This window comes from Camelus ferus, chromosome 35 (assembly GCF_009834535.1).
Source record: "Camelus ferus isolate YT-003-E chromosome 35, BCGSAC_Cfer_1.0, whole genome shotgun sequence".
Classification (NCBI taxonomy): domain Eukaryota; kingdom Metazoa; phylum Chordata; class Mammalia; order Artiodactyla; family Camelidae; genus Camelus; species Camelus ferus.
The window spans coordinates 11,926,803-11,953,346 of record NC_045730.1 but is presented as its reverse complement, the minus strand read 5'-3'; the positions used below and the strand labels follow the sequence as shown (position 1 = coordinate 11,953,346).

The window sequence follows — 26,544 nt, the reverse complement described above, 5'->3', positions numbered from 1 at the left end:
CAGTCTTCCAACAGCCTGTCCCTCTGTCTCCACTCTGCAGCCAGTGACCTTTCTAAAAGCAAATCTTCGATGGCTGTCTGTCACCCTTAGTGCAGCTCCACCAAAGACCCATGCTTTCTTCTCCCTCCAGGCCTCTGCAGATGCTGGTCTGTGTACCTGGAAGCCCAACCCCTCCTCGGCTGGCCTGGCTAACACACCTTTACAGCTCAGTGGAGATTCTTCTTCCTCATGGGAAAGCTCTCTAGCCCCACAAGTGAGGTGCCCCTTCTATGTGCTGGCATGACACCCACTTCTGGTATCACCAAACATCCTGCAGTGTATTTTAACTGCCTGTGTGTCGGCTGTCCCCCCGAGCCTGTGAGCTCCCCATCTCTCTTAATCCTCTTGTCTCCCTAGTGCCCAACAGGACACCCAGGCCCAAACCAGCACCCAAACATTCGGAGAATGAGTGAACGAGACTCAAGTATGAGGTGGCTGCCACTGACCTAAAAATGAGCACTATGTGGCTGCACCTGCCAGATGCTTTGACTGGATTATCTCTTATCCACACAAGCGCTGTCTTATTTTTGGATGTTTTACCAATTAAATAGCTTTCTCTAGGTCACACAGCTCATATGTGAATAGAAAAGCAGGTCTGCACCACTTCAAAAAGTCCTTATCTCCCTGCAAATGCTGCCTCTCCCTGTAGCCCAGGCACAAGGACCAGAGCCCTGGGCACTGGGCCTCACAGAGTAACTCTAATCCATCTTCAACACAACAGTCTTTCAAAAATGAAGACCTGCCAGAGGCTGGTGGTTGGGTTGACCCTTCGTGCGCCCACTGTGGTTTGAACATGCTTCTCCATGGTGCCTGTGGCCCTTCCCCGAGTGGCTCACCAGGGTCTGACTCCTCATTGCTCTCACACGGAGCCTAGGAGACCACATCCCCATCCTCAGCCCTGCAGCATCTCACCCACGACACCCCCTCCAGCTGCCAAGACCAGGCCTCCACAGGACAGAAGAAATATATCATCCAGTTGCATCCACAAGCATCACAAAGTACAGTCAGCACACGATGCCTGACAACAGGGGACACTGAAGTCCAGGCCTGGCTGCTGGCTGGCTGTGCTGGCTCTGGTCTGCCTCAGGTGAGGGTGAGTCAGAGATGACACGGGACAAACACAGACAGCAGGCTGGCTTCTGTCTTCCTATTTGAAAGCCACCCAGGGCAGGGTCTCCCCCCCTTTGCATACGAGGCTTCCCGTAGATGGTCGACCTGCCACAGAACCTTCTGGCTCCACTGTGTGTGGGAGCCACTCCAAGGTCCATCTCAAAACACATGAATCATTGGAAGTAAATTCAGCAATTCAGAAAAAGCCATGCTCTGGAAGCAACAAACCCAGGCTGAGGGACTGACAGCCTATATTTGAAAAGTTGCCACCTTTTAATCAGGTTAGAGTTAAGACTTGGCCCCAACAAAGTAAGAATTTTCACTCTATCCAAACCAGGAATGGGGCTGGAAGAGGATGAAACATTTGATGATTGATATGAACGCTTTTAAAAACTTCACACGCAGATGTCCCCAGCATTTAGTAGCTATCTCAGAACTAGGAAAGGGTGCTCTCAAACCAGGCGGAACCAGATAGAGTTGGAAGTCTTTTACTTTTAAGTTTTGTCTTTTACACTTCTGAAAAGATCTTGCCTTTTCAAAGGACATCAAAGCTGAAATGCCACATAATTCCCTTTGTGTTTCTGCGTCCTGTTTAATGACCTCAAGATGACGGAGGATCACCAAACCGCATCTAAGGCTGTACTATTATTAGAATGAGTAGAATGATAACACGGAAAATACGATATGAAACAGCACTGATGCCAATGATCTTGCAGCCCTGATCAAAGACAGTTTTGAGAAATAAGAGCCAAATCAACAGGACTCAAGCTGTTGAACTTATGAATTAAGTTCAACTTTTCTTCCACATTCTGAGTAGCCCTGGGCAGAAAGAGAAATGGTTGGCCCTGGGGCGGCAGCTCACCTCTCCTTCAATATTCCGGACAATGCTGCCAAGTTCACCAGAGGGTGGAGTCTAGGACAGGTTAGAAAAGAGAATCAAAGAAGCCAAGAAGGAAGAAGTGATGGTCAGGACTCCAGCTGCCAGAGTGGTGGGTAAACTCTACTTTGAAATAGTCTATCAAGAAAAAGAATATATATATATACTTAATTACATATATACATATATGTAATTGAATCACTAAGCTGTACACTAGATGTTAATATAATGTTGTAAATCAACTATACTTCAATAAAAAATAAATGAATAAAATCAGCCAAAAAAAAAAAAAATTACACTGATGCTAAAGCCAGACAAGAAGCACCAATTTCACCTGCATTTTTTTTTTTTTTAACTTCTGGTCAAAAAACAAATCTTTTTTTGTTACTGAGGTATAACTGACCAATAAAATTGTGAGATATTTAAAATGTACTTCATTTACCTGCACCTCAAGCAAAAGCTTAATGGGGAAAAAAAAAAAAAAGACCCTGGAAACCACTGTATTATTATACAATCAATTCTCATTACTCACAGATTCTGCACTTACAAACTCGCCCACTTGCTCAAGTTCATTTGTGACCCCCAAACTAACACTCCCAGCATTTCGGCAGTCATTTGCCGACATGCACAGAGCAAGGAACAATGAGTTGCTGGTAGAGCATGGTCCCAGCCAGTGTTCAATAAGAAGACTACCATCTACCTTCTTGTTTCAGCTCATGCTATAAAAAAGGTGTCCTTTTTGCAGGCTATGTAGTGCCAGAATTTTTCCTGGTTTTTTGGGGGGGGGGGGTGATTTCACTATTTAAAATGGCCCCTGAGTATGCTGAAGTTCTGTCTAGTGCTTCTAAGGGCAGGAAGGCTGTGATCTTTTACAGACAAAATATGTGTCTGAGACGAGCGTCCTTCAGGCATGAATTATAGTGCTGGTGGCCATGGGTTCAATGTTAATGAATCAACAAGCGTTTTCAAACAGAACAACCTACAACAAGCCTTTGTGTTGACTAGTTGACAAAAATGTGGTGAACAGAGGCTGACAGGAACTTAACCTGTATTTCTTGCAGAAAATTCAGTATACATGAATTAATTCAGTATTCTCTAATTCAGTATTTGCAGCCACTTTATAGAACATAACTACTGCAAATAACAAAAATTGACTGAATTTTCAAATTGCAGCAAAAACGTCCTAAGTGTGTAAAATAGGCCTTGGAGGGAAAAAAGCCAAGGAGATTCAGATTATTTTTTGTTTTGTTTTAAGAATTTGACAATTTCTGATCACTGGCTCACACAGGAGAACATAGATAGTATTTACAAAGACCTTTATAACTTGTGATGTTTAATCATAATTAATCAGAATTTTTATGATAAACTGCTAAACTAACGTATATTTTCACCTGAAAAAAAAAAAGTTTACACATCGTAACCACCTGCAAAATGGGCTTCCTGGAAATGAAGATTTCACAGGTGTACTATACATATTCATGGGCCAGTTAAGACTTCAAGCCTTCAAGTCTAACCTTCCCTGTTCTGCAAACTAAGACGAATGTGTGCTCACTCTGCAAAGCTGATCATTAACAAAAGCAGCGTGAAACGTTAGGTCACTGCTTCCACTCAGGAACAGTGTGCTTACGCCGCCTATGTCACATTGCCATGGCTCTCCAAGACCTATTTTTTATGGAAAGCTCAATTTCAACAACTTGGTTGTTAGAACAAAAACAGACAAATCTTCTTAATACAGACTAAGTAAAAGTTATTTAACCCAGTATTGACACCTTTGTAACCACTGTCATCTGATTTGGGTACCACTTTGTCAAATCTATTTCCAAGATTTTTAAGGTAATCAATAGTTGAATTTCCTTATCGCCAAGTCCTGAAAAGCATTCATTATCCCCCCGAAGTATCCAGTGCTATTGGGCCTATCTGAAAATCAGCCTCAGTCACTTCAGGTCTTCCCCTGATTCAGAAATTTCCAGTGATCTGCATAAGATCAGTTCATATATATGCGGGCTGTTGAGGATGACTCTGGTAGTATGTGGAACACAGCATATTACCTTATTATTTATGAGATTTTAGTGGTTTTTGTTAGCTTGTCTAAAGTATGTATTTCTAACTCATTGGCAGTGTCCTGGAAAATTCACTGCACTAAATGTCTGTTCTAGTCTGGCTCCAGATCTTAAATGTTCAGGTTTGGGAGTATTATTCACATTCTCAAACTGAGATAGGGAAAGGGATGCACTGTGCTCCTCTCAATGACAACCTGGGCTTCTAATTAAGAGTGTGGTGTGGGACAGGCACACATAGAAGGAAGCAAAAGGTCCTTCTGTGGGATCCTCACTGGGTTGGGATAGTGAGCTAGATGTGAGAGATTCTGCCATATCATTTGCCTCAAGTACTCCAAAAGGGGGAACTGAAAAAGGAAAAAAAATGACATCAAAGTAGCAAGGGTATATTTTGCTTCAAGGAAGACTGTTAATGCCTGGCATGGACTCTCTAAGAATATCTCTAGAGAAAGGGGGATGAAGGAGAGAGTAATACTTAATTCAATGATGATTTTTGAAGTGTTCTTTCCCTGTTCCCACTTTGTAAAAGTTAGTGAGAGTCTGATCTCTTGGAAGGTAACCACAGGGAACTTTCTCAGTTTCTAAACATAATCCTTACTCTCTCCCCTGAGCTGGGCAAAGGGAAGAGGCATCTCACAAGAAAATGCCAGCTTCTCTTTCTTATTTATTTAGTGTGGCTAAAATAACTCATAGAAAATGAACTCATTTTTAGTATTTTTTTTTCTTCCCAAAGGCTGTTCTCCATAAATAGTCAACAGACCAACTGTCTTAGAAGCAGAAGGGTGTGGACTTTTATACAGTGGGAGTCCCCTGACATTCCTCCCACAGTCAGAGGCCTCATTCTCAGAGCCCGGATCGCAAAGAAAGGATTGGGGTGGACGCTATTCCCATGTTTGCTCTTTTCATTAAGACTTTTCAAAGGACACTTTATTCTAGCATGTATTTAGAAGAAAAGTTAGGAATTTTTCCTCTAGGAAAATAACTCATAAGGAGGAAAAAACCCTTCAATATGATTTATGTCACAGGGATCAGTAAAAAGTATGTGAAAACAGATCTCTGCTAAAACTCCAAGATGGCTGATAATACTTACCCTAAAAGAAATAATTAAAAAATTTCAAACACAAGTATTAAATCTGTTACTATATTAACAGCTATCTCAATTTGCCTGGAAGGTGGCTAAAATTTGTGTACATACATTTAATTTGACTAGAATTTGACAGGCAACCTCCATATTTTATTCTCAACAATGACAGGGTGGCTTGGTGAAGTCGGGCTCCCTAGAGTGTGACTTCAGGATGACCCTTCACTCGGGGACTTTTAGAGTTGGAAGACATCTCAGACATCACTTCATCATCTATGAAACTTGAACCTTTTTTCCAATAGATGAGATTGTTAAGAGTAGAGCCATCTGGCCTCCTGGTTGGGGCTCCCATCACTAGCCTGGGCCTATAGTGAGAGCATCACTGCCATCCCTCCATCCCTGAGTGAGTAGTGATTTTCCTGATGGTTCCCTCTTATCTAATTTTACTACCTAAACATACTGACATCTGTTACAGGAGTGGGACCCTGATAATGTGGAGAGAAGGGAGGAGGCCTGAGGGACCCTCTAATGCCATTGCCAGTAGACATACAACTGAGGGTAGAGAAATGCCAGGTTGCCTCCCCAGCCTAGAGCCCCTCCCACCATATTTCTTGCTCTTCTAAGCACCTCCACGGGCCTTGGTCTCTCTGTGTTTCTTGTGATCAGCCTATATCAGAGGTGAGTTGGGCATGGGCCCGACAATGAAGGCCATTTCATCTCGTGTGTGGCCAGGTCATATTTTTGAATGAAACCTCATGTGAAGAGGCTGGGGGGTGGGGAGCGGGGCCAAGAAGTATGTATATCATTAGAGTGGGTGATGCACAGGGGAAAGTTTTTTAAAAGGCCTGTGTGTGTACAATTTCATTATCCTTATTCTTTGTCAGTAAAAGCCAGTGCTCACTAGTGAAATGGTTATTGTAAGAGCTGAAATTAGCACTTAAGATCTGGAATCTCAATCAAGATTCAGTTGCTTGGTTATACTGGGAGATTTCTTTAGTATCTATAACCACTACATTGCATCCCGAGGGAAGTGATTACAAAGTTCAATTGAACTGAATTCCTTACCCAAAAATGCATTAATATTTTCCCCTTCAGAATGCTATGTTTTATGTCATTCAAAATAGAAAATAATCCTAAAATTAAATGCCATTTAAAAAAATAATGTTGATGCCAAATTGGAAAAGAAAGCTTCAAAAGTGCTTTGAAAGTAGAACCAAAGTACCAATTAAAAGAAAAATTACAGACAAATTAACAATATGTCTTTTCCATCAACACTGAACCTCAGTAATTTTCTCCACAATGATTTGAAAACCCTATAATTCTCATAGAAATCTGGCAATTTCACCCATTTCCCCTCAGCAGAATAAATAGAGAGCTATATGTTGTGGTTTGGAGTTCAAAGAAATATTCCTTTACAATGGAAATGGGGGGGACGCACATGCCAGGACTGCTCTTCTGTCTCATTAAGAAGAAGAAATCAAAGCTACACTTCACCACCATGTAGTAGCTTAACTTAAGTAGTAAAAACCTTTATTTTTCATGCTTGCTAATTGGCAAAAAGATGAAAAAAACAAAGATGTCCAACTACACGTAATGTAATGACAGTGTATTCTGTTTTGATGGAGTGTGTGCACATGAAGTGCCTTTAAAATGATGGAGGGATAATTTGTATTTGATCTGACATCCCACTGGTAACAAGGAGATTGCCATTGGAGCCTGTTAAGGGGGTGGGTGTGAACCACCTAGGACAGAATCCATGAGAGTGTCACAAAGCTGGAAGGGATGGTGATCAGTGACCCAACTTACACTTTCCATCAACAGTCTTGGTTATTGGTCCAGGGTCACCGTTTAATGTGAATGATTTACTAAGAGAGATGATGGATGATGAAGACTGATTGTTCTCCTTTGAGTGTGTACTGAGGATTTTCCATTGCCAACACCTTCCTTCTGAAGTTAGAGAAATAGACCAGATCACTGACTTAGGTTGACCTAGTCCCAGAACTCAGTAATCTGACCTGAGTTCTAGTTCCATCACCCACTGCCCTCTCCCACGGTTGGGGAGACACTTCCCTACCTGTACGGACATAGGCATGAGCCTACAGCAGACGGAGACATGTCGGGAAGAGATGAGGGGCCCTCTCTCATTCTCTTACAACCACAGAATCAAGGTTCATTTAAGTTTATACAGCATGGGGTCCCAATCTTTAGGTGAGGGGGATCATTTGATACTCTACAATTTCTTGAAGTGCCCCTTGATAAATATCTGCCTTGTTTGAACATATCACAGAACCACGCCTATTCTGTGGATTGCGCAGAACAAAGACCAACAACCCTTGGTCCCAAAGCCACATTTCTCCGAGAAAAAAACTGACCCCACTCATTCTGCCTTCAGCATAATAAGCCCTGAGTGAGTGCTCTGATCCAAATATTAGCCTTCATGCTTCTGCCAGAGTATAATCTGCTATATGCTTTTTGATGAATGTTTAAAGCAATCATTTTTAAAATGGACAAATCTTGGCAGGAAGTTAGCAAGTCAATTAACTGGCAGGAAGAAAGCGTAGTGCAGTTTTACACCTCACTTTAAACAGTAATTTCAAATGTAACAGGCTGTAGATGTATTGGACACAAGGAACTGTTAGTTCGCCCATGAAAATCCAATATAAGAAAACTGACCTTTCTACCCAAAAGAACTAGGGAACAAATGATTTGCACCAGAATCCTTTCCCCTACTCCCTGACAGTTTTTTTTCCCCCAATAACATCACCCCTACTAACTTACTGTTAGTCTAAGGGCACTGGTGATTAACTGCTGGGGAAGGGGGCTTTAGGGCAGGAAACAGTTAAAGAAATAGCCACACTGCCAATTATGAGGTAATCAGAAGACACACCACTTCTTTAATTAAATGTAAGATAATGGGAAATGTGATTTGATTTATGAAAGTCCAACCCACACCCAAATTTCAAGACTCCATTTGTTGCATAATGTTAGACAAAGCCGGCGGCACTGAGCAAAATACAAACTTGTTTCTAGACCAAATATGACACCTAGATGAAAAGGAAACAGGTTTGCTTCCATTGGTGCTTTTTCTCTCTTTAAAGCATTGTTACTCATGTTAAGCCTTAACTCCAAAAATAATCTGACTCTATAAAAAAGCCTGTTTAGCTGTATTAGCAGTCTATCATTCTCTTAAAATCAATTCAAATACCTCCTTCTGTCTGAAGTCCTTCCAATTTCCCTCACCTGGAGAACTCTCTCCTCCTCTGGATTCCAACAAAGCCTTACTCACATTCCCCGCAAAAGATTTATTCCTCCATAGATCTGAGTCTCTGCCACCAGACTGAAGATCCTTGAGAACACAAATCATCTTTATTCATCTTTCTGTTCCCATCAGTGACATGAATTCTTGGCTCTTAGTGGATGCTTAGTGAAAACTGATTTCATTATATTTATGGAGAAGAGGAAAAACATAAAGTCATAAATCACTCAATCTCATTGTAATCAAAGCTGACAAATTTCTACTCCAAACTTTTCACCTCCAATGACAGTCACATGATCACAAGAGCACACTGGCAGCTTTGTGGTGGGGAGGGGGATAGAATTCCTGTCATCCAGTCACAGGGGACATTGCTGTTGAGTGTGTAACAGTCAAAAGTAATGTTAATCTGAAAAAGAGAAAAGATGAAGTATCTGGAAAACCAATAAAAAATGACCAGTCTTCACAGATGCACAGATCTGGAATTGAATATAATGTAGCATCCAATGTTCTGGATTAAAAAATGCATCTTTTGCCCTTTCCCTTTGGAGCTGCATTGCTTTCTCCATCCTCTTCTCTAAAGATACATTTTAGCGGTCAGGTCTTTGATTTCCTCTCTGGGTCTCCTCATTCAGACTTCCCTGACCCCTCAATCCCACCCACAGACATTCCTTACCATTTTTTTTCCTTAACACTCACTGTCTTTCTAACTATTTAATGTTTTGTTCCCCGCTAAGAAGAGAGAAATTTTGTGAAGAGAGAAATTTTGTGCATATTGCTCATTGAGGTCTGACCATTGCCTAGCACAGTGCTCAGGATGAAACAGACACTCAAACTCTTTATTCAGTGAATGGAGGACAAGAGGGAAGAAGAAGAAAGAACTTTCACAGGAAGATGGGTCAGATGAAGACATCAAGATGGAAAACACTAGTGGGACGGCCAGTGTCTCGTCACCCTCTACTCTTCCCACTGAGAGCTGCTTCAAGAAAGTAGAGTCTTTGTTTAGACACTGTCTTGGGATGAAGACAAGAGCTCAGGAAAGCAAGCTAAGGGGAAGGCTGAACATGGAACACTGCATGAGGCTGTGGGATTAAGGAAAGCAAACTGCTTGAGGGTGAAAGTCACAGTCTTGTCAGTTACAAATGATTTTCTAGTATTTTCTAAAGGACCACACTCATACACACTGATTGTTATTTGACCTGAATGAAATGTTGGTGGATCTAAAACTTTGGGTGTGACCAATTTTAAGCATGACTTACGGTCGAAGATGTGAGGTCTTCAAGTCCAGATCGGTGATGAAAGCCATGACCAATGTCTCTGAAATACCAAGGCCAACGCCATCCACAGGAGGTTCAGATTAAATTAAGAAAAACTGCTGATAATCAATGTCATGTCAGATAGTTCCTTCCTGGTTCTTTACAAATGCCTTGTGCTGTTTTTATAGTACTGGTCCTTAACCCCACTGGCCTCAAACAAATCTTTGAAGGAGAAGAAGGAAGTATGTTATCACCCACAGCTCAGTCATGTCTGGAATGTTCTGTACGTGCTTTTCTTTTTCTTCTTTTTTTCACCTCGAAAGCATAACAAATTCAACACGTTACCACAGATCCCCTCTTCCGTCCCCTTACACAACTGTGTCAATGGGATAAACTCAGAACTTTTCTGTTTCTGTTTCCTCTTGATCACCCTTTCCTAAATTACCACCCGGGTGTGTGTTCGCTGGCGGATCCCTCTAAAAGGCATCTTTTTCCTGTCCCTGTGTCTCAAGAATATAACAAAAATAGGGAAAGACAATGTCAAGCACTCTTATAGTTCTAACCTTTGTTACGTGCATTTTCCTCAGCCTGCTCACCTCACAGCAGAGAAAGAAAAATCACCCTGTGCCTGCATGGATGTGAGGTGTCTGACTGATGGAGTGTATTTGCCACTAAGTCTGTGATTACCCTACATAACCTTAAATACTCCTCCCAAACCTACTCTCCAATAGACTGCAAAAATTATTTTCCTACTAAAAAATGTTAGCAGCTCTCCATAGAACTGTGACCACAACTCCACGCCATTGAAGGAAACAGCCTCTCAAATCTAAAAAGAAGAAATGTTTCATGGCTAGTCTCCCAGACACATGTGGGAGATGAACAGCTCATTTACCCTGGGCTGGAACACAAGTTATCAAGAGGTTAATAAATGCCTTTCGAGAGTCCAGATGAGTCAGTGATGGCAGATGTGGGGGAAGGGGACACAAGTTCTGGCCTTTAAGAGCCCTGAGTCCCTCCTGTAAGAGCCTAGGTCCTCTCCTGAAGCCCAGGCAGGGGACAGGGAAGCAGCCCAGCATGGCAAGCATCTCCCACGAAAGCTGAGCACAGTGGGATGTCCCAAACCTTTCTCTTCAAGCCTTTTTCTCCTCCCTCAAATGGGCTAGCATTTTTGCACCTTTTTGGTTCAAAGCCACCTGCATGCAGACACTTGCCTCACAGCCACCAACATGCAGTGAAGCAGTGGATGGTTCTTCAGGAAGTGGGATTCTTAAATGTATAAACAGATGCTAATTGTGGATATTTCCACACATGGCGTGGGGGGAGGAGGAAGATGGAGAGTGGGAAAGGGGGAGGGGGAGGTTGTGAGGGTGCCAGGCTCTGGGCGAGGCCCTGACATGCACATGCTCACATTCACGTATCACGAGTGTCTTGGACAGAGACACAGGGAGACTGAATGGGTGACTTCAGCTCAAGGAGGTGCCAACAGCCAGAGAGAAGAGCCTTCCTCTTGGGAGCACTTCACATGGGAGTGGACCTTGGCCCTCATCCGTGATAGAGTTACCAAGACTACATTAATAAGGTACCTTAGCCTTAAGGACACCTCAGGGGGAACCCCCACTTTCGTGAGCCCCTTCCACTGGGACTCCCACAGATATTCACTCTTTAAGACAGATCATCATCCAGCCTCTGAGACAGCAATGACCCACCTACCTAATCGGTCACAGAGGTCAATGTTTTGTCACAGCAGCTTGTCCAACTGGGCCAACCAATATTTTTCCTTCCTGTGAGGTGTGGCTCTCTCTGGACATTTGAAATCATATCTGAATCCTCTCCAGAGCAATTTCTATACTTGCAGACAACACACATCTCCGGCAGCCTTCTCTTCAATAACAACCCCATTCCTGGGTCATCTGCTGTCTTTTCCTCCCTGAATCCACCGTGATGACTAGCCCGGGCTGAACGCTGTGATATGGACCTGATACACTGCAGGGACCCTCGCGCATCCATATTTTTGCACACACACAAGCTTTGAGGAGTTTCGTCCTCCTATGAAACTGGATCCTTGTATGTCAAAAACTAGATTTCCCTAAGGCCAAACCATTTTCTGTGTCTTGGCTCAGGTGCTGGAAAGAATGAAGGTCTCTCAATTTAGATTTTTCCCATGGCTTAGCTCAGACAAATGTCCTTTCCATGCACCATGCACAGCCGCAGGCCCTGCAACTCTTCCCAGCCGTCAATGGCCCCCAGTCTGCCCTCAGGGCCCTGGTGATAGTCACCAAGCTGACACTGCACCCCTGCCTCCAACCAGCAGCCCCACCATCCCTCATCCCAGGCCGAGTCTGCTGCCCCTAACCCTGGCCCGAGACAGAACCGTTTCAGAAGTTCCTTCTTCCCACCTGGGCAGACAACCCTGGAAGACCCTCACCCAAAACACAGCCTCTCTACCCACAGTACAGAGGAGTGGCTCCCCTCTCATGTACCACTCCCCTCCCTCCCAATCACCCGATCACCCACCCGCCACCTCACAGCCAGGGAAAGAAGTGCTCACTAATCCTAAGACAGAATTAGAACTCAGGACCCATTTCCCACAATAACAACAGAAAAACCAGGGCACAGGTGACCAGCTAACTTGCAGAATGAATGCACTTCTGCGGGACTCTTTGGAAGGCAGGTGCCACACAACCAGCTTAGAAAATAAACTTTCATAGCCATAAACAGTCATATGGGGAATGACATTTTATTTTATTTTTATTTTTTTGCAGGGAGAGCAAATTAAGTTTATTAATTTTTTTAGTGGAGGTACTATGGATTGAACCCAGGACTTTGTGCGTGCTAGGCACGCAATCTACCACTGAGCTTTACCCAAAGAGGTCTTGATACACTGGTTCTGTGGCTTTGAGAACCACCACCCAGGACTGACACCCTGAAGAGTGACTTGGTCATATAGCTCGGTAACTTGGTCTCTTCTATGAAGAGGAATTTTGAGCCTCCACCCCTACACAGTGCATCCAACATAACTTCTCTTTTCATCATGACAGTCCTGCAGTCTAGGTAAAGGACGGACACCTGTGTTCACAGACAGAACAGGTGAGGCGAAGTAAGGAATACAACATTCCAGTACTTAACAATTTCAAAGTCTAGAGGAGAGGTTGTAGTCTAGATAGAGCCGACAGTTGACTCTTTTACTTCCCCCAAATCATCTTTTTAAAATATGTTTGTGCCTTTCAACTACAAATTCAAATGCTGACTGTGGCATGAAGGAATACAACAACAAATACTTTGTTTTGTTTTTCCTGATGTCTCCCCGAGTCAGCGGCTCCCTAACCACTTTCAGAGAGCCTGTCCGAGGAAGATGGATGAAAACTCACTGCCTGGGGTGCACCTGCTCAGATGCTGCATCTCCTTCCCGATCCATCCAAGAGGTCTGACTCGGCCTCCATCTCTCCCACTGGCACCGCACAGACACGGAATCTGGCTTATCACTCCACAATCAGAGTACTTTGATTCCAACTAGCTTCCCCTTCTGCTTAGGCCCTCCCGACCAGGCCGAAATCTTTCTGTTTCTTTACAGGGTGAGGAAAACAAACCCAAGGAAGGCCCCTCAGTCCCCTGCAGGGGACAGAGCTGCAGAACCAAATTTTAAAGCCATGAGAAAATTCTAAAGTCAGACATCTGGGCTCATTTGAGCGACTGAGCCAAAACACAGATGGAATGGTTGGGCCCCTCAGAATCCAGTTTCACAGGAGAAAGACTCTCAGCCCTGGGGGTGTGTGGTGTGGGGGGTGAGGGGTGTTGGGGGTCTGCCCTGGGGGCAGGGAAGGAAATATAAGACTCTTTGCTTTTTCTCTCACATCCCTCTCTCTCTCCATCTCAGGGAAGAAGGGATGAGAGAGGTGGGAGGTGCTGAGACAGAACATCCTCCTTCACACCTGGGAGTGACCTCTTGGTAGGACAGTTGGAAGTGGGACCCAGCACAGGAGCCACCCCCAGGCTACCCTGTGAGCCTGCCATCTTCATGGGTCCTCTGGCTCCCGGAGGGACAGAGATGGGGGAGCACAGAGTTCAGTTCCAGATTCCAGGACTTTCTAGGAGGGACCCCTCAATGAGGGCCCATTTTTAGCACCAACCATTTTGACAGGGTTCCTATTAGGGTAAATCCCAGCAATTTGGCAAGCACGCTTTCAGTGAGGAAAGACAATGAGAAACCGCCCAAGTTTAATTCGTGAAAAATCTGTGCTCTCATTTTCCTATTGAAATACTTGCAAACACAGACACACAGACGGATCACTCTATTAAAAAAAAATACCAGAGTCCCCTGCAAAAACAGTCCCCTAATTACTGACTTTGGCTGGAATCTCATCCTAGTTGAACTGGGGCAGAAGTAGCTTAATGGCCCCCCGTGTACACCTGCTAGAATCCTGACAGTGGTTCACCTTTGCAGAGCTGCCCTGAGCCCCGGGCTTTGAGGGGAAGATCGCTTGCTGGAGAAAGCTATCACTTTTGTGATGACATAATGCTGACAGGCATCTAAGGCTCATTAAAACGTAAGCCCCCAGATGACAGGATGTCTCCTGAGTGCTGTCTGCACCCTGGGCCCGCTCTCGTTTCAGTTACCATAACACTCAACTTCAATAATAGACTGTAGTCCCAGCCACAGGTCCCCGTGCTCAGCCTGGACCTTTCACACATTTGCCTTTTTTTTAACAGTAAGTATATTATTTTTATTTTACTTACATTTAAATTTCATTATTCAACACCGAATATAAGTATATGCTGGCCTTGTGTTCAGGTTTTTGAAATAAAGTCAGATGGACAATTTGAAGAGTGTGAGGTATTAAACACTGCACGATCAAATAAACAACTTGTACCCCTTTTTACATTTAGTAGCACAAGTATCTGGACAATTGGAGGAAAAACCTATCCAGGACTGAACTGAGAGGTCTTGCAAATTTGCCTTTTTATATTTGCCTAAATATAATACAAATGTTGGCTTCGGATTTTCAAAGCCAGTCAGGATTTCAAATATCCCGTCCCATGTGTCTGTATGTGTGTATCTGCGTTTGGGGTATGGATAACAAAATAAAAAAATCAAGTGTGGGGGCAGGCGGCCTCAGATGGCGACGGCACAGGGCACCTGAGTGGTCCGGGGCCATGAGCACCTCCTGGCCCCAGTTCAGCATGGATGATGCCTTTGAGCTGTCCCTGGAGGACGCAGGCCCTGGGCCTGAGTCCAGCGGAGTCGCCCACTTTGGGCCGCTGCATTTCGAGCGCCGGGCCCGGTTCGAGGTGGCCAACGAGGACAAGCAGTCCCAGCTGCGCTACCAGAACCTGGAAAACGATGAAGATGGAGCCCAGGTATCTCCAGAGCCGGACTGGGGAGTCAGCACCAGGGATTCTGGCCAAACATCCATCCACAGCTCCCAGCGGTCTTTTGGCACCATCAGCAGCAGCACTCGGCTGCTCCTACAACACCTGCTGCGGCTGGACCCAACACTCTCTGATCCAGAAGAACCACCAGGTAGTGCTAGCCTCCTTCCTGCTCCTACTGCTGGGGCTGGTGCTGATCCCGATCGCCGGGTGTCTCCAGCACCATCTTCTTCGTGCCTGGCTTCCCGTTGTTGGTCCCGGGAGTCTACCACGCGATCTTCATCTACGGTGCCATGAAGGGCCACCGGGGCTTCCAGTTCTTCTACTCGCCCTACTTCGAGATGTGAACTGCCTGCGGGTGGCGGGATCCAGCAGTCGGCTCCGAGAGGCCCGGTGCAGCCTCCTCGTGCCCCTAGAGGGCTTTCCTGGGGCCCTCATCTCAAGGGAAAAGCCCCTCCAGAACCCTCGAGCCCCCAGTCCCCTGGGGAGTTTGCTCAAGAAGTCTGGGGCATGCGAGCTTCGGACCTGCAAAAGTCGCCCCCTCCTTGCTCTGTGCCTTAACTTATTCTCGGGCCCTGGGGTTGCTGGGTTGGTGATATTTTGTGCTAATAAAAGGGGTGCTTGATTCCAAAAAAAAAATTGTGTGTGATAGTTCCTTCTTCCCTGCAATCACCTATCCTCTCCCCATCCAGAATGTGTGTGCCATATAACACTTGTCACAGAGTGTGCTGGTCACCAGAGTTTGTCGCAGAGACACGTGAGCCCTGGGGAGGTGCTGCCTGGGTGAGGACCCTCCTTCAGCTTCTGGTGCTGCCCTGTGTGGCCCATCGAAGGAGCGTGAAGAGTCCAGAGGTGGGGTCTGAATCAGGCTGGGGAGCATCTGAAAGCAGGAGCCTGGGCCCCGGGGGGTGCCATCAGGCCATGTGCCCTAGCAACCTGTGCCTCCTCAGTCAGTCTGCCTTATCCATGTTCTCCTGACCATTCCTCAAGGAGGAAGTAAAAGTCTCAGGAAGGCTGAGCTGTGACCCTGAATAAGTCACCTAAGCTTTCTGGCCTCAGTGACCTCATCTCACACTTAGGGAGGGCTTGGCTATATTTTTCAGCTCCTGTGTTCTCTGATTCTCTGAGTGAGAGTTTGCTCTGAGTTAGTTTGACTCTCAGATCAAGACTAAGAGGACTTAACTAGGTGGTAACCCAACAAGGGTCTTAGAACTGTGTGAGGGAGTCAGGGATCCACTGGATCCAGGATCTGATTATCTTGGGGAATTCAGAGTGTGGACCCAAGGCACTCTCCCCTCTCAGGCCCCTCCATCCTCCCTCAAGTAATACACCTGGTGCTTCTGGTCAGCTCCTTCTCTAAGAAATGATAGCTTCCTTTGCCTTTCCTCATAGGCCCTAGTCTTAAAAGCCATTAGAAAATCAGGTGGAAACAGAAGGATCCTCTCTAAAACAGAATGCTCTTAAATCCTCTATTCTGGAAGGGGACAGAACTCCATCATCACACTTCCTACCATTGCCACCAACACCATGACTGTGCATTTCTTGACCTCACTCCACTCACACCCTCTTTGGTAAGTGTTTTTCCTGACCACCTTGGTTAAGTCCATTTATACGTACTCCACCGCCTTTGCTCTGCCCAGTCCATGCTTCACAGTCCTTGGTCCGAGCCTTTCCCTCTTCTCTGTGTCAGTGACTAGCATCTTCTTTCTCCTGCCCACGACCTTGTGTGACCTATTCTGTAATTATTCCCTGCTGACCCAACATCCCATACCTTGACCCTCAGCCCTTCCGCTGCCAGCTCGGTATCAGCTTGGCCCAAAGACATCAGAACAAGGCACAGTGGGTCAGGGAATCAACTTCTTAGACTGAGAGGGTGACAGAAGTCTGAACCAAAATGTTCCACTGCTAAAACACACAGCAAAACACACATGCATACATATGACAAATCCTCGTATTGTCCAACATTTCTATTAAAACTTAAAACTCAGGTTTTGAAAACCACAGTTGGTTCAGTTCCTTCACGAAAATTCTTCTTTTCCCCTCCATCCTATCCCTGCATCAAACTTGATAACCATGACACATTTCCTAAGGTTTCTTTTCAGGACACCTTAATTCTGGCAGTGAGAAGTTAGGCACGTGAGACAGACTCATCAAATGAATTCCTGGTTTAGGGCTTTTCATTCTTGAAATTTTTCTTTTTTCTTTCTTTCTTTCTTTTTTTTTTTTTTTTCCCAACACAAGCTTCAGCCAAGATCTCTTGGTGGCCTGCTCTGCCTAAAAGCATTTTCCTCCTGGGAAGAGAGCCAGTCAACTTCTCAAACCCTGGGAAGAGTTGAGGCTTCTCCTGTCCCAGCTCTGTGGGCTCCTGGGTAGTGCAGCACTGTCTGTGAGTAGGGATTAAGTCAGGAAGGAACAAGATGGGACATGCCAAACCTCCTCCAGGCTTTGAAAAGGTGATCCAGACCGGTTCTGAAGCAGCCATGCATGTCTTAAGAGACTCCTAACAAAAGTTAGCCACTCTGAAACAAAGAGGGAGGAGGAAGGAGGAAAAAGCACTCTTTTAGGTTTCTGAGAAAATTCTTAACCAGAAACACTTGGTTTGCTAATCTTGGTGGCATTTCCAAATCAGGATCCCACTGCCATTATTTCAGAGCCCCGCCTGGGAAGACAGATTACATCTTACCTGGAGACATTCTCTATAATCACAGAAAAATGCCTCCTGCCTTTGTACAGAAAATGAAGAGATTTTTCAAAATAAAGAAAAGCAACTTAATTATCGTTAAGCAAACTAACTGCTGTGAGCATCATCCTCTGCACCGAAGCACAATTTAACTTCAAAGAAACCGCAGTGACCACGGCCCTCGCTGGCCCTCCCCCAGCAATGAGTGGCCAGGAAGAGCCCAGACCCAGGTGAGCCGCCCCGGTGGCCAGGAGTGCATGGCACAGCAGAGGGAGACCCCTAGGGAGGGACAGCCACCCCCAGAATCGGGCCACTTCGGTACCTTGCTCTTGTCTGCTGCACAGCAGGGCCCCCGACAGCAGAAACTCAAGAAGCCACCTTCCTTGCTTGGCCTTTTCACGGGTGGGTGCAAAGCTGGCTCCATGTCCAGCTCTGAAAGCGGAGTGCAGCGGTCACCTGCCCAGACCTCGGGTGGCGGGGCCCTCCCCGTCCACACTCCGCTGGCCTCCAGCCGGGCCCATCCTTCCCAGAAGCCGTTCTGACCCACCCCTGACAGACGGAAGCCTAGGATTTGGAATGTGAATCACGGATAGAAAATACCGGTTTTTCACAGCTACGCAAAGGCACCAGGGGTGGGGTTTAGGTAAATCTGGATGTGGACACCAAAATGCAGGGCAAGACTGTGCCTCTCTTCCATGTTTCCCTTGGCCAAAGGGGCTCCGCCCGCCCACCACTCATTAAAGAAAACTTGAGGCGATCGGAGTGTGCAGGGGTCACCTAAAGTTCATCAGCACCGCTGGGCAGTTCACGTGCAGGTGAAGTTTCAGACTAGAAACAGACACATCTTTACTTAGTTCATACCGAAATCTATGCATCATGTCTCTGCCGCCACGAGCCACATCACAAACAGCCAACAGTCTCGCACCACTGGTCAAATCGCTTCATCCTCAAAGGCAGGGCAGTCATGGTGAATATACTTCAAAACCCACCAGGCCAGAACTTCTAGAACAGGATCAAGAAGTGGGGAGGCCACAACATTCAAAGGCTCGAGAACCACCCAAAGGACAAACCCCCAATTTCCTGGTGGCAGGACCTGTGCTACGTGCTCCCCGTTCATCTGACCATTCTCAGAATGTCGTTTCCACAGCCGGTGTGCAGAGGTCACTCAGAGTCAGAATCCTGGATCCCACAAAGTGCGAGGGTAACCTAACTCACATCACTTCCCTAAGCCTGTTTCCTTACCTGTAAAATGAGGGCAATGAATGCTACCTACTCACCTTTCCAACATTTTCATCATTTTTACTGACAAAACCAAAGCGGACAATGCCCAGCATCAAAGGTGTTAGCGGGACTCACACTGTCTACACTGCATGGTTCAGCCAGCCTTCTCTGGGGGCCATCTGGTGGGCTCCCCGTGGGACCTGGTGCTTTCCACTGTTGACCTCAAATATCTTACTTCAAATCAACTACCACAAAACAAAAAAGCCGAGTAGGACTGAAATATAAGCTAATGATTTCTTTTTTCAGTTGAGAGCAGCTGAAAAGGCACAGGTATGATGTATCATGATATCCTTGGAAAAACCCAAACTCAGGGACGCATGACACATGTATCCTGTTTCAGACAGGACTGCGTCGACTTACACCTTTTTCTGTGGTCGAGGGGAAACATTTTAGTGACCTGAGAGCGAACACAGTACATGAGAGCAGATGGAAGTGCTGAGAATTTGGAAAAATACAAACAAAAAAGAACAGAAGTCCCAGCTTTCGGCCTTTGGGTTAATGACAAGAACATGGGCTTGTGTTTCTGGACACCAGGCAGAGGGATCCTGGGTGGGCAAGTCACAGACCTTTGGGATTCTGTAACCTGCCTGCACTGGGGTCTCCTGTGATGCATTATGAGGGGCCCTGTAGAGCCAAAGAGCCCCTTTGGAGACCCTCCCAGAGATGGAGGGAGGGGAGGATGGTATAGTTAAACATCTCCTCCCACCAAAGGGACTTTTGCATGAAATAGTATTTGAACAAAAGCTAAAAATATTCTATACTCTTCCAAAAACATTTGCACCACACAAAGAATAAAGTTCAAACCCACTGTTGTGGCTTATTAAGCCTCTGGCCACCTCTCCCAAGTCTCCTGGTTCTTCAGACAGGACCTTCCTGCCTTGGGGCCCCTACACTAACTGCTCCTCTTCCATGCCTGGTCCCGCTGTTTGCGAGCCGGGCTCCTCCTCACACAATCCGCTTTATTTCTCTCCTGGAACTTTTTCCATCTGAGGCCATCCCTGCATCTGTTTTCTCCTCTGCCCCTCCCACCCCACCCCACTGAGACTCCAAGCCCTCTGAAGGCAGTGGCGCCTGGCACAGGACCTGTCCGGCCTAGAGACTCAATCCACGCTGATGAATGAATGAATGAATGAATGACAGTTCATTCTTTCTAAATCTGATGATCCTGTGTCACTGGATCATCTTCATGTTAATCAAAATTACCTTATTCTCACACTTAACAATTCAAGAAGCACTTTCACAGACTTAATCCTCAAAACCAGACTCCAAGGCCTTTTTGTGGTTTGGCGGGAAGTCACTGGCCCTGGACTTGTCTGCCATGAAATAACAGAGTTATCTCAGACCAGTCATCTCACAGCTTCCAAGTCCTTCTCCATCAACCAGGGTGTTCTCTGAAGCAGCTCTAATCTCCCTCCCACCTTGAACAACCTGTATCTGAGACTTTGGCTGGTAGACACTGACCCTTTCGTACAAAATGTTGTGTGAGATTGTCTCCATGATGTTGCCTCCATGAATCGAGCATCCCTACATGCCGGGTACTGGGTTAAGTACTTCTCACACTCAGGTCTCTGATCTACAAACCACCCGGCTGGGTAAGACACCTTAGCCCTTCTCTACAGAAGCAAAATGGAAGCTTCCTCAGCTCAGGAGTCTCACCCAAGACCACACCAATAGTAACTGGGAAACCAGTTCCCCAGCCTAAGTCTGTCCAACAACAAGGGCCAGGTTCCTCCCACTTCCCAGCAGCGAGTGTCACATGGAGCAAACCTACAGAAACCAAAAATGAGGGCTCTCCCCATGGGAGTCAGGCAGGTAGGGAGACAGGTGTGGGATGGAAAGTCGGGGGCTGTCATGACCCTATGAATCTGTACCCCACCTCATCTTAATGGTTGCAATGTAGCTCTAGTAGAAATTATAACAAAGGAATCAGAGCCCCGTGTTCACTGATCATCTTCTTTTTTCCCCCTTGTAACGTAAGATATGTGACTCATATATAAAACTCCTAATTCTGCAGAGTTTTGGTGGCTTATCAAAGTGTGTAGAAACCATTGTGCAGGCCTGTCTGGAGAACCTGGCCCCAGGCCTGTGCCTCTGACCCACAGTTACTCTGCCTGCACCAGGAAGGGGCCTGTCAAAATTGCACAATTCATCCCTTCAGTTCCAGTGAGAACTTCCGCAATCACACGGAGAAGTATTTTGAAGGGGAGGGTGCGTGTTTGGGGGTTATTGTGCAAAAGGCATGAGCCACACCGTCTTGTGAATTTTCATTTCTATGAACCACCAGGTATTTTCCTTTCTCTGGGGTGAATTCTAAAGGTCTGTTCACAGGGGCACAGGTTTCTGAAGGAAGGAATTTGATGGACAGATGAAGCTTCTCCCTATAATGCCGGGAGGATGGTTGCTTCTTGAGTGCTTTCCTGACGAGCCTGCTCCAGGCTGGACTTCAGAAAAACTGCAAATAAGCAGCAAAACGGACCACCGTTCCAACCCCTCAGGTTCCTCAAAGTCCACCCTTTGTCGTAATGTTGAAATGGCAAAAAAGGTAGGAGGTGGGAAAGAGAGTGTGAGGCTATGGGTATAAACCCTTCCCCGTGTGACTGTACTGCCTGGACATCCCGCCTTGTACAAGGAACAGCACTTCTCATACGGAACCTCTTAGGGAGCCCAGGAAAATGCCGCAGGTTTGCATCAGAACCACTGGGTTCAAATCCCAGCTCTGTTGCCTAAGGACTCAACTCTAGATTCTTCTGAGCCTTGGTTTCCTTACTCAGATGTATGTTTCTACACAGGTTCATAGGGTTTTTTAGAGGATTATAACTTGTGTGAAAGTTTCCACATATAATACGCAATAATTGTGGCCATCAGAATGGACTTATTTGCCGCGGTTTGACTGCATACAGGGAAATTTTTTTTTTATTGTATTGTGTTGGCATTTGAGATTTTTATGTATCTTAAAAAGCCAGTGGTATTTAAAATTCGGAGGAAGAAAATATTGTATTTACCCCATGATACTGAAGTTTGGTCCATTTTTTTTAATGATACAGAAAAAGTTCAATTAGGCTTAAAAGTGACCTGCCACCACCCCCAGGCTTCAGTAATTACCTTCTCTTTAATGCAATTGCTTAAATTATAGCTTGCCTTGTTTTGCACATCACAGCCACCATCCTACCCTTTTTTTCTCTAAGCATAGTTATTCCTCATTATTTCTTAGGTTAACTGACAAATGCCAGACATACGCTTATTTACAAAATACCAGATTAAGGGACATTTATTTTATATAGGCTTCTTTTTGCAAATATTTGCGGCTAGCTGCAGAAACATTGTATTTTATGAAGTTAAAAAAAAAAAGAATATGTCTGGGAAAGAATGTGATGTTTCAAAAGTAGCTTTTGAGAAGGAGAAATGAAGAAAATCTAATTACAGTGGAGATACATACTGATTTGTGTGAAAGGAATGGTTTCATCACTTGCGGTTTTAATGAATCCTGGCCATCTGAATTAAAAAGAAGCTGGAGTTTAAAATCATGTCTAAAGCTTTCTTCAGTGATTTGGGAACATTAAAAAATGTTGTTTCCTTTCTTTTAGAAGGCACCTCCGACAGGATGCCTTCTGTTCTCAATTTGTCCTGTTGTAAAAGTCTTTTCAAATAGAGATATTCTGTATATAAAAATAGGGCTTTTTTTTTTTTTTCATCAAGGAGACTGAATCAGAGTTCTAGAGTTACAGACTTAACATAAAAGCCTAAGTACCCTTTACTGCAAACGGATCCCCTGAAACTGGTAAGGGGTGACATTTGGTTGTATTTTCATGAGACCGTGAAGTGAATGTTTTATACGATGGGTCAGGGGATGATGTGACCAAGGAAAGGTGGATTTAGTGCTTTTGGTGACAAGTTCAGGCACCTTAAGCATATTTAATCCAAACACCTGAGGCTCAGAACCCCAAACAGCATTTATTTAGTATTTTGGGATCGTGATTGGAATGAAATGGTTTAGGGAAGATTCTGGAGGGAGTGAAACCACTGATGTCATCAGCAGTGACTGCTCCAACAAAGGAGAAGGGGAAAACCACTTCCTTCTTCAAGGGACAACTCACTCAGAGTGCAGATCCTTCTCCGTCTCAAAAGACGGGAAAGTCAAGGTGGAGAAAGTCACTTTCTCAGGCTACCTGGGAATGGAGGGCCTCTCTGCAAGAACACAGGCTATACTCCAGGGAAGTCTTCTGCATATGATAAAACTACAAATTGTAGAGATGTGAAGAAGTCAAAAATAAAAGCTTCTGTCCTCACTAGCCCACTCATCCCTCTTTCTGATTTATTAGGCATCATTCTAGAAATTTTTAATGGATGGATAAGCACACAGAAGATGGATACGCTTTTTCATACAAATGGGATCCAGCCTTTTAAAAATAAATGGATCACAGGATCTCCACTGCTCCATGAATAGCACTGCTCATTTAACACAGCTGGGTTATGTGTCTGCCTCAGTGATACAGACTATTTCATACGTTGTCACGACTGCAGAGAACTGGGTCATCTGAATGGACAGTAACATACTACCATATTCCTATCAACAGAGTAAACTGGTATTAGTAATCAATTACTGATCAACACCAGTAATGCTTGTGAACTAACAGTAGAAAACCGATAATTTGACATCTAGGGATTTGTGTTTCGGATTTGCTCACACATGCACCACTACACAGGTCGCTGCAGTAAGTTCATAACAGGGAGAGAAAACAGAAGCAACTGAAACAGCAATTAAAAGGGGTCAAGTTAATATATTATGGGGGTCACTACTTTAATTGTTCTGAAGAGAGAATAGCTCTAAATCAGTTTGTGCACTTCTCACCATTGTAGACACACCCACACACACATACACACACACACATTCCCCAAAGACAAAATTGAAAATGGTCCTTTATGAGTCAATTGGCTGGAGTTGCTATCTTTCATAGTCTTGAAACTTACCCTGAGAAAGGATTCAAGTAAAGTTACAGTTAAAGGTAGAGGGAGTCCATGCAACATTTCCTTGCACAGAATTCAAATAGAAGATTAAAACAAACAAACAACCAAAAAAAAAGGGTCCCTTGGCTGCAGCAGGCTGCATGATGGTGGCACGTTCACCTGACTAATGACTTCCGTGAAAATGTGACGGGATGTTCATGTGACATTCTGAGTAGTGTTTACAAACATTCTTAATGTCAAAGACTGCTAAATGACCACAGGTCCATCTGAATCTGCTTTCTCAGCCATTCTAAAAAGTCTGTGAGGCAACAGACCACTTTTCCTTCCAAGTGGCAAGAAGGAAGGTCAAAGAAAGTCCCTTTCGATAAGTTGACAGTGTGCACTATTGACCAGTAAAAACCCCTCTCAGTCGTTATGCCATCTGCGCAGATCCCAGAGCAGGGCAAACAGGCAGGGAGGACCCACAGCTACAAGGACAGTCCCCCCATCAGGTTTCTAGGAACCAACGTGATCACCTGCATTTGGGAGCCCTAGTAAAAATGCTAGTGGGAAACCCGTCATCACTTCTGTTGCTTTAATCTTGAGCAAATGAGCAGGAGTGGAAGTTAAGGGCACCACATGTGAGTTGAAACTACAGTATAAAATCCTAGGTCCGGACGGGGCCACAAAAGCTGTCACCTGCCTTTACCCTGGACGGACTGTGCCTATGTCATCATATACAATCAGCTGTATGCTCCTTTCCATAAGATCTCCAGAGAAGTATTTCCACAACTATGTAATAGTTTATATTTCCTCTTGGGCTTTCATACAAAGGAGTAGTTCAAAATTCTTCCTGCTGTCCGGAAGTCTGGATGCAAAAGCAGTCTCCATCCTTTGTCCCTCCCTCCCAAGTGTGTTTGGAATTCCATCCTTTCCACCGTGGCCCACAGTCCCAAGGCCTCCAGTTGCCCGGATGTCACAAAACCGTCCGCATAAACCAAGGAGGACTTGTTTTGGTCCTACAGGGGAGGGCAGATTTGGTAACTTCAGAATCCTGCCCACCTTCCAGAAAAAAACAAAATCCTTCTCCCCCATATTTTCTCTCATCAAGCTACAAGTTAAATGTGTACATCAGGAAGTTTATGAGAAAGCAAGCTGTATTGAAACGACTTACAAAGAAACTTCACCCTGAAATACCAAATGGCCAAAATTCAGACTCAGAGCCTGGCCTTGGTGCCCCACAATTCAGAATAAAAACAAAGCCCTAACTCAGGCCTGAGGAATTTGAGCTTCCACTGAATTATGGTTCCCCTGCTTAAGAAACAGTTGAGGCAAGAAAATGGAGAGGGAAAGGGATTGCTGGGGGAGTTCATGTTCTCACACGTAGGATTAGGACGCTTCCAGCCCCCAGCTCGCTGCTGTCCTCCGCCGCCACCACCGCCACTGGGGAATCCTCCTCGGCCACCACCACCACCACTGCCACCACCTCCAAAGCCTCCACGGCCCATGGGTCCTCCTTGCCCTCGGCCTCCACGACCATTGCCACCACCCCGATTAAAGTCTGCTCGTTGAGTACCAATGTGCTACTAGGAGCTGGCTGCTGGCCATAGCCAGGGTATGAGGACTGCTGCCCATAAGATGACTGAGAACTTTGGCTGCTGCCATAGCCACTAGTTGAGCCATAACCCTGGGGAGCTGACTGTGTGCCATAGCCTGTGTTCTAGGTCTGTCCATAAGAACCACCATAGCTGCTCTGGCCATAGCCTGAAGTGTCCGGTGACTGGCCATAACCATTGTAACTCTGCTGTCCGTAGGGCTGATTGCTCTGCTGGGAATAGCCCTGCCCAGGCTGGGTAGGGTAGGCCCCATAGCTTTGGGTTACTTGTTGGCTATAGTCATTTGAGGCCATGTCCGCGCACGCGTGCACAGGCCGAGAAGCAGTAAAAATCCAACACTACAGAGCCCTGACGCCTCAAGGACTGAACCCATGACTCATTTCTACTTTAAACTTGTAGCAGGGTGGTTCATACTTGGAATTGAAACTTTGAATGAAACCAATCTTAGCTTTCAGACTCAGAGATCTGCCCTTGAGATAACCAGTGCTCTTTCCAGAGTCCCAAACCAGCGCCGTGCACCAGAGCCCGCCACCCAGCTGATGCTGTCAGATGACCACAATGAACTAATTATCTGGGACAGAATGAGTTCCCCCTCAGCAGCTCAGAGATCAGAATGCCTTTAGCATCCCACTCGGAGTCTGCCCAACACTCCTGCTAAGAGCCTTCTTTCAGGGGTGTGGAACCTCAATAATTCTGGGCAGTCTGCTGTGGACCACTTGGAAAAGTTGAACAAGCCATTAGGAAAACCCTGGGACTAACGGAGTGTTTTCTCTGGCTGGAAGCCCCTGTGTTATTAAAAATAACACAATGAAAAACATACTTGCCCCTGACATACAATGGATGGAGAATATAATTATGAGCTGTTTCGGTCTGAGAAGTGGACAATGAAGGGAGGTGTCAAAGTCGAGAATACAAAGGAGAACAGACAGCGTGTCTAAGCCCTCGCCCCCTGTGGCCATTCCCACAGCCTCTTGGTGTCTTGG

General features: G+C 45.4%; 2 protein-coding genes and 1 pseudogene across 2 annotated transcripts in view; 1 reads left to right on the top strand and 2 right to left on the bottom strand.

The window, feature by feature from the left end:
- KIAA1217 (KIAA1217 ortholog) overlaps positions 1 to 26,544 on the bottom strand; it is a 278,647-nt gene that overhangs the window by 223,546 nt on the left and 28,557 nt on the right.
- The window catches only part of LOC116661616 (galactoside 2-alpha-L-fucosyltransferase 1-like), a 101,177-nt gene that overhangs the window by 56,994 nt on the left and 17,639 nt on the right, over positions 1 to 26,544 (bottom strand).
- On the top strand, positions 14,825 to 15,407 carry LOC102518533 (annotated as a pseudogene).